This window comes from Podarcis raffonei, chromosome 13, assembly GCF_027172205.1.
Source record: "Podarcis raffonei isolate rPodRaf1 chromosome 13, rPodRaf1.pri, whole genome shotgun sequence".
Taxonomy (NCBI): Eukaryota; Metazoa; Chordata; class Lepidosauria; order Squamata; family Lacertidae; genus Podarcis; species Podarcis raffonei.
The window spans coordinates 3,864,103-3,872,405 of record NC_070614.1 but is presented as its reverse complement, the minus strand read 5'-3'; the positions used below and the strand labels follow the sequence as shown (position 1 = coordinate 3,872,405).

General features: G+C 43.5%; 1 long non-coding RNA gene across 1 annotated transcript; it reads left to right on the top strand.

The window, feature by feature from the left end:
* The first annotated feature begins 6,771 nt into the window (after nucleotides 1-6,771).
* On the top strand, nucleotides 6,772-7,712 carry LOC128399432 (uncharacterized). Its single transcript, XR_008327227.1, has 2 exons — nucleotides 6,772-6,912; nucleotides 7,207-7,712. It is a non-coding gene; the product is annotated as an uncharacterized LOC128399432 (long non-coding RNA).
* The last annotated feature ends 591 nt before the right edge of the window (nucleotides 7,713-8,303 follow it).

Sequence of the window (8,303 nt, the reverse complement as noted above, 5' to 3'; positions counted from 1 at the left end):
TCTAGATTACTCTGTTTGAAACCAGAGGGCTCTGCGTCAGTTTCTGTGTCAAGACACCTGAGTCTTTTGGCTCTTCTCATTGCAGATTCTTCTTAAATCAATGAGATCAGACTTCTAAATAGAGTGATAAAGTATTAAAGTTCTCAGGTCGCAATCTCGTTCAATTTTCATTCCCATGTAAATATCATAAATATCATAAATAACATAAGGGGAACATGGGAGGAAAGAGAGAGAGTGGGAGGAGAAAAGAAGCCAGAGGTTTATGAGCAGGACATAAATCCTCCGTAGTAAATTCCAGAGTTCAAGGGGTCCTAGTGTTCTTCAGATTAAAGTTCAAATAAACAGTCGTAAAATAAGTCCCAGAAACGTCAATAAGTTCCCAAAGTTAGGGAAAGTTAGAAAAAGTTCTTTTTCCGAATATTTCTTTAATTTCTTTGGGTCGTATTTCCAACTTGGTATTCACTCAGTCAGGCAAAGAGATACATTCCTTCCTCCACCTTGCGACTTTGTAGCCTGCGCCATTTTAGTCCTCTACCGAGGTGAACTCCTAAATTAAATCGTCTAACATCCGACGTTCTCTTAGTGTATTTTTAAATTTTGTAGCATTAAATGAGTCTACTCACACTAAGGGTTCCGTTCTTATAGTTTTGGAGGTCCGTCGCATTCTTCAGTGGGAGTCAGAGGCATCGTAATACAGGGTCTTTACTTTCCCTTTTGTGCTGCGGTTTCCAGCTGCTACTCCCCAGACTTAACTTCCAAAACAATAAAACAATAAAAGAATAAACTAATTAAAACGAGGCGACAAGGCAGACAGCCAATAGTCTTTAAGGTCCTTAAGGTGCAGTTTTGAGGTCTTGAGGAGGCTAAAACTAATAAAAAACTAGTAAAAAACGCTTAGTTGAAGTCGGAGGCTCTGATTAGGCTGCTACCTCCGTCGCCATCTTGGCCATCAATCGTGAAGCATATGTAACCCGAGGTACCACTGTATGTAGAAGTTCAACGCCTAATTTTTTTTGTGTGGTCCCCCCCCCCAAAGGCAATGTGGAGAAGAGGTGAATCTCTGACAACTGGTCATGGCAGCTAAATGGACCTTACAAGTTAACAGGCCATGTACCACTCTGAGCACCACTTGGTGATGAACAAACAGAAGGGGGTGCCAAATGATTCCATGTTCTGCTTCCAGAAACTTCTGTCTCTGGCTCTTGCTTGCACCAAAATAATGGACTACATGAACCCTTGGTCTGATCCAGCAAATCAATTCTTAGGTCAATTCTTTATGCTTCCCATGTAAGTGACCCAATCTAGTCCCATAAAAAATACTCAACTACAGCCCATCACAAGGAATCATTTCATTTGTTTCATGCTTCATATCTGTATTCCTCTTTTGCAGCAGTGTGCCTTTTCTGTGGCATGCAACATGCATTGAAACATTCAGCTGCCAGGGAGGCCATCTCTGTTATGATGTAGCTGACAAGGTGAAGGATTGTCCTTCACTAAACACTTTCTCTTGGGCCTGCAACTCCTGGCTCAAGAAACCATAGAACCACACCCTATCCACCACTCATCCACTTCAATAAATACAGAATTAGCAAGGTTGTCACCTGGAAAAAATGAACTATGTGAAATAGAATTTATACAGGAGTGACTAATCCCATGCTTTGGCTGACAAAAGAAAATAAACTCTTATATTCTCGGCTGTTTTAAAAATAGTCTGTAGAATATTGGGAGCACATACAGACCTTTAGGAAGGGTGTAGAGTAAGAACATTCTTCTATAGCAATGCTGTACACAGTTCCATGGATTCAAAATAAAATGAATGTTGCATTACCCTGGGTAATGCATGTTCCTTTTCTGAGGCCATCAGAATCTGCTAGCTAATGCATTTGAAGGATTTTAATTCCCAGTGTTTATGGCATGCCTTATAGCAGGGGTCAGCAAACTTTTTCAGCAGGGGGCAGGTCCACTGTCCCTCAGACCTTGTGGGGGGCCGGACTATATTTTGAAGAAAAAAATGAATGAATTCCTATGCCCCACAAATAACCTAGAGATGCATTTTAAATAAAATAAGACATTCTACTCATGTAAAAACACACTGATTCCTGGACTGGATTTAGAAGGTGATTGGGCCAGATCTGGACCCCAGGCCTTAGTTTGCCCACCCATGCCCTATAGGGTGTCTCCACCAACTGGCCAATGGGATTCTAATTTTGTTCTACAGCAGGTTGGGGGAAAGGTCAGAAAGGATATGACCATGGCAGGAAAAGGAGGTGATGTTCAAGCACAAATCAGGGCAATCTACTCTAAAACCACCTTTGTCCTTTGCTTATTCCATAGACTTATTCTCCCTGTAAATTATCTGAACAGTGTAAGTGATGTACATAATAGAATTGGCACAATTAAATCCACCCCCCGCAAGGGTAGAAGAAGAAGAAGAAGAGTTTGGATTTGATATCCCGCCTTTCACTCCCTTTAAGGAGTCTCAAAGCGGCTAACATTCTCCTTTCCCTTCCTCCCCCACAACAAACACTCTGTGGGGTGAGTGGGGCTGAGAGAAGTGTGACTGGCCCAAGGTCACCCAGCAGCTGCATGTGGAGGAGCGGAGACATCTTTAGGGTATCTAAAGATGGCATCTGTTACCCAATATACCGGTGATATGTGAAGCTTGGTGGACTAAAAAATAAAAGAGTATCCATGTTTTTGCAGAAAATTGCACAAACATTATCTTGCAGCTCAAACAATTAGCAGGATCAAGCAATACCAATACAATTTTTGTACCAGTTGTTGTGTTCATTGCGGGCATTAATGTTTAGTATTTGTCTTGTGGTCGTAAGCAAATGTTTGATGCTACAGCCAGTCACAAGCTCTGTCATTTGTAAAGGTAAAGGTAAAGGTAAAGGACCCTGCAAAGTTAAGTCCAGTCGCGAACGACTCTGGGGTTGTGGCGCTCATCTCACTTTACTGACCAAGGGAGCTGACGTTTGTCCACAGACAGTTTTTCCAGGTCATGTGGCCAGCATGACTAAGCTGCTTCTGGTGAAACCAGAGCAGCGCACGAAAACGCCATTTACCTTCCCGCCGGAGTGGTACCTATTTATCTACTTGCACTTTGACGTGCTTTCAAACTGCTAGCTTGGCAGGAGCTGGGACTGAACAACGGGAGCTCACCCCGTCGTGAGGATTTGAACCACCAACCTTCCGATTGGCAAGCCCAAGGCTCAGTGGTTTACACCACAGCGCCACCCGTGTCCCATATCTGTAAAGTTAGATGTAATGAAAAAGAAAGCACATAAACAAGAGTTCCTAGGAATTATGGAATCACACAGGGACGCGGGTGGCGCTGTGGGTAAAAGCCTCAGCGCCTAGGGCTTGCCGATCGAAAGGTCGGCGGTTCGAATCCCCGTGGCGGGGTGCGCTCCCACTGCTCGGTCCCAGCGCCTGCCAACCTAGCAGTTCGAAAGCACGTCAAAGTGCAAGTAGATAAATAGGGACCGCTTACTGGCGGGAAGGTAAACGGCGTTTCCGTGTGCTGCGCTGGCTCGCCAGATGCAGCTTTGTCACGCTGGCCACGTGACCCGGAAGTGTCTCCGGACAGCGCTGGCCCCCGGCCTCTTGAGTGAGATGGGCGCACAACCCCAGAGTCTGTCAAGACTGGCCCGTACGGGCAGGGGTACCTTTACCTTTACCTATGGAATCACACAGGGAAACAAGCGAGGAGACCTTTAGCGCAATAACAGAGAAGTGCAAAAAACTGGCAGATGAAGGGGATGTAGAACTTAAAGCATGTAGAGAAACCATTCAACAGAAATAACATGCCAATCATCACAACTAATCCACAAAAGAGCTCAACCAGTGGTCCATCTGCAGCCCCTACCTGGATGTACTTATTACCTCACTGAATATAAAAACCAACCTGCTTACAGTTTGTTTAGACTACCATCCCACACTGAAGAAAAATGCTTTCAAGCCCCTGTCAGCTCCGTTCTGGTACTTTTTAAATCTGAAAACTTTGTGGATGAATCAGTTTAGTATGAGCTGCGAGCAAAGAGATATACCAGATAAATACCCCCATCACTGTGTAATATTTACGACTTGAGCCTTACTGAACTATGGGAACCTGCTATTAAAATGGTCATCCTTTTAGTACTTTTCCTCCCAGTCACAACATGCACATCTGAATAATCCTTTAACACTTTGTGTAGGATGAAGACTACTGCTGGAAGGAAGATCGCTCCCTGCTGCAAGGCCCATTTCCACCTGGCCCAGGGGGCGGGGCCCAGACTCACCTTGAGCAGCTAAAAGAGGCTCCTGGGAGGCCAGAGGGACATTGCGGGAACAACTCTTGGGTTGGGGCAACTGGCTAAAAAGTTTTAAAATCTTTTAAATGGTTCTAATTTTGGTTCCCCTGTTTCATTTTTGTCAGGCTGGTGTTGGTTAAATGTTTAGCTGGGGTTGGCGGTTCTTTTAATTTGGGTATAACTGTAAACTGTTTGTTATTATTATTGTTGTTGTTGTGGTTATAATTATTATTGGTTTTTATTAATTTATTGGTTTGTTTATTGCTTGTATAGGATTTTTTTTTTTATGTTTGATGTTTCGTTGTGTTTTTATATATGTTGTAAGCCGTCAAGAGAGGCTGGGGAAACCCAGCCAGATGGGCAGGATATAAATTTTTAAAAATATTATTATTGCATTATGAAGACATGAGTGAAGTTCAACAATGAGTGAAGATAGTTGGACTGACTTAGTTTGTTTGGTCTCTCCCTCCCCGCCCCCCGCTAACTCTAACCCTGACTTGTGTTTGTTGAGCGTCTATATAAAAAGTTCATATAGAAGTTACTGACCATTTTGGCCAGGATCCATTTTTTTTCAATGAATGATCCACTTTGCATTACAGTGGCGCCTTGGTTCTCAAACACCTTGGTACTCAAACAATTTGGAACCCAAACACTGCAAGCCTGGAAGTGTTCCAGTTTGTGGACTTTTTTGTGGAAGCTGAACATGCTCTGTTTTGAGTGTTACGCTTCCGTTTTGATTGTTACACTGAGGTTTGTCTGTTTTTGCTATTTATTTTGTGTTTTGTTTTTGCGGCTCTTTTCGTGTGACTGTGTGGAACCCAGTTCAGCTACTGATTGATTGATTGATTGATTGTGTGACTGCAGTACATTGTTTATTGCTTTCATTTTATGGATCAATGGTCTCATTAAAATTCATGTTCAATTGCTGTTTTAGGGGTTGTTTTTAAAAGTCTGGAACGTATTAATCCATTTTGCATTACTTTCCATGGGAAAGCACACCTTGGTTTTGGAACGCTTTGGTTTTGGAATGGACTTCTGGAACAGATTAAGTTTGAGAACCAAGGTACCACTGTGTATGTTTCTTTATGGTATAGATAGACCAACCAAAAAAAGAGTATGACTGGTTTTGGACCTTATGTCTGGTATTTAGAGCAGCAAAGGCACCTTCCATGTAAAAGGTGTGAAATTCAGCCTTAGCAGGTATAGGTGTAGAGTCCTAGAGTATTGTTCAGTGGAGAGATTGAAACTGTATATATTTAGAGTGCCTTGCCCTGTTATTGTAAAATGGACAAAAAAAACCCATATAAAGACTGCAAATAGTAAAGTCAGCAATCTGTAGCCACAAGTTATAGACCTTTGCCTTCCGTGAATTATTTTTGTGGACACCCACGCTTGCCTCCCTGAGAAGGCCCAAGTCCACAGATGATTCACATTTGCAGCCTTAGCCTATAGTCTAAATGCCCTAAGGCTGGTTTAGTACACAACTTGTGTTGATTACTGTTGTGAAATACCTGGTTAATGTGACCTTGAATGTGACCTAATTTGCTTTGGGCTAGTCAGGGTGGCCAACCTGTGGTTCTCCAGATGTTGCTGGCGTCCAACGCCCTGCCAGGGGGCGGGGATGATGGGAGGTGCAGCCCACATCTGGAGGGCCACAGGTTTCCTAGACTTGCTCTAAGACTTAGTTCACTGCCTGTGAAATGGGAACAGTGGCTTCACTTAAAAAGTTGTTGCAAGAATGGATAAGAATTGTAAAGAGCCCGTGACAGGTAGCAGTTTAATGGGAACTGGGAATAGGGAGAGCCAGATTTAAAACTTTTATCAGCAGGGAAACAGCTGGCAATGCTGAGGCAGTTTCTCTTTCTTTTTGTCCAGCCTACCTTGATTACTGTGAGGATGAAGAGAAATAGCCTTCCCTCCTCCCCATAAGCTTCCCTAAAAGTCCAAGTGATATGCACAGTAATTTTTAAGGTGATTAGAGAATAAATGCAGGGCATATTCTGCCTGCCTACCCTTATTTATTTATTAGGATGACAGCCTGCCCCATCCTAAAATGCTGGGTTTGGCACACACACAGGAAATAAAATACCCATTAAGTATTTAAAACTCCACATCACCATGCCCCTAAAGGTCACTGACACTTTGAAAAATTCTTTACACCAAAGTGTTATACCATTTCAGGCGTACTTTTGGAATGTTCTGCATTCTCCGAGCCATGCAGAGCAACCCTTCCTGCTTTTCTGACACCAGAATGAAGGTTAAACGAGTTTTTCTGTTTAGCGAGCAGTTCTGCGGTAATCCTTCAAGTGCCAGAATGAATGACAGCTGTATGTTTCTGACATTCCAAAGACTTGATAAAGTTCTCTGGCAGAAGCCCTCAGCATCCCGTTTCCAAGCCTGTGCACATTTCCTGCTCACATCGCTGGTAAAAAGACAGATTTCAGAATGTCCCCTCTCCCCAGAACTAGGAAAGGGAAAAGAGGAGGTTCTTACCTTCTATGACCTGAGCTGGTAGACCGGCAGGGAGCAATGAACCCAAAAGCAGCAGGAGCAAATTGCAGGGCACCCTGGAGTGACTGGAGAAAATTGGGAAAGAGGGAGAGGAAGGAAGCCAGAGGTGAGGTGAAACAATTCAGTGCCTCCATGTGAGGGTTGCGAGGGTGAAGTTGGTGCTTCTTACCTGGGAAGCATTTTGCAAAAGCCCTTCTTCAGCCAAAGACAAGTTCAGCTGCTTGCATGGAGTTGGGGAAGAGAGAGGCGGCTGCTGAGCTGCTTTCTTCCCCACCAGCGCTCAGCCCAAGTGGAACAAAGGCAGCTCTCTCTCAGGCTGGCTCTCAGTGAGTCACTGCAAGCCTCCAAGCCGGGCTCCCAGCACTGAAATACGACTCCTTCTGCTATGTTTTCCTTACAGAACCCACCATCTTCCAGCTCCTCTTCTTCTACCTCACAGCTAAGTCCAGGACCTCATGCTCCTCCTATATTTTTGTCTGTCCTCAGATTTCCCATCAAATGACAGCAATACAATCACCACGACCCGGGAAGCTTCCTCAGCAACTCATTCTCCCTCTGAGGGCTGCATTCCCTTTGTGGTTAACATCCTCTGATAAAAAGCAATGATTCTTTTTAATGTTCACGGCTGTTTTGGGAAATTGCGGCAGCTCCTGTCTCAGCGGGGCTGACACAGGAGGAACTTCCCAAAAGGAATAGCAGTTTCACAAAAGAGCATTAAATCAAGTGTTTAAGTTGGGCTGACATGAGGGAGAGCTTTCCCACAGGATCAGACTCTTCATTCTCACTTGCATTTCTTGGTTTTAAGGATGCCTTCTGGTTTACTGAACATTGTCTAAAGTTGTGTATGTTAATAGGCAAATCATAAATGATTTTCTAAAAATTAAGTAAAGATTTATTCTAGCCTAAGTATTTTTGTGGGTAACGCTTGTTAAAGGTGGATGAGGGCAGATGCAAAATCTAACCGAGTTTTAATGTACTTGAAGCAATTGCCAACTCTGCTAGGAGAGTAAGACTCTCTCTTCCAAATCTTTCTCTCCAACACCACCCCACCACCAACCCAGGGGGTCTTTTGCTGTTGCATAAGGGGAAAGTATTCTAAAGGTGAAGCACCTCATGCTTCATCACTGTATCATACCACAAAAAGTTTCAGCCACTAAATTTATAGTTGAATATTGAGATTAAAAGCACAGAAATATTACTCCCTTCCAAAGATGTCAACCCAAGTCGCTTCTGGATATCACACTGAAATTGCACTTGATGCTTAGAACAACCGCCCAACTTTAAATTCACAAACACGGCTAAGTGGTATTAGCAGAATTATACACTTGCTGCTGGCGAGTTCTCTAGGGCTACTTCTGGTCCTTCCCCTCCCTCAAAGAATTGTCTTGATCTGGCTGAACTGTGTGTATATGTCAGAGTCTATGCATGTTTTAAATATCACTGCAACAGTGGCACCATTGATAAGCCTCAGAATTGTTTCCATGAGAAATATGGTTT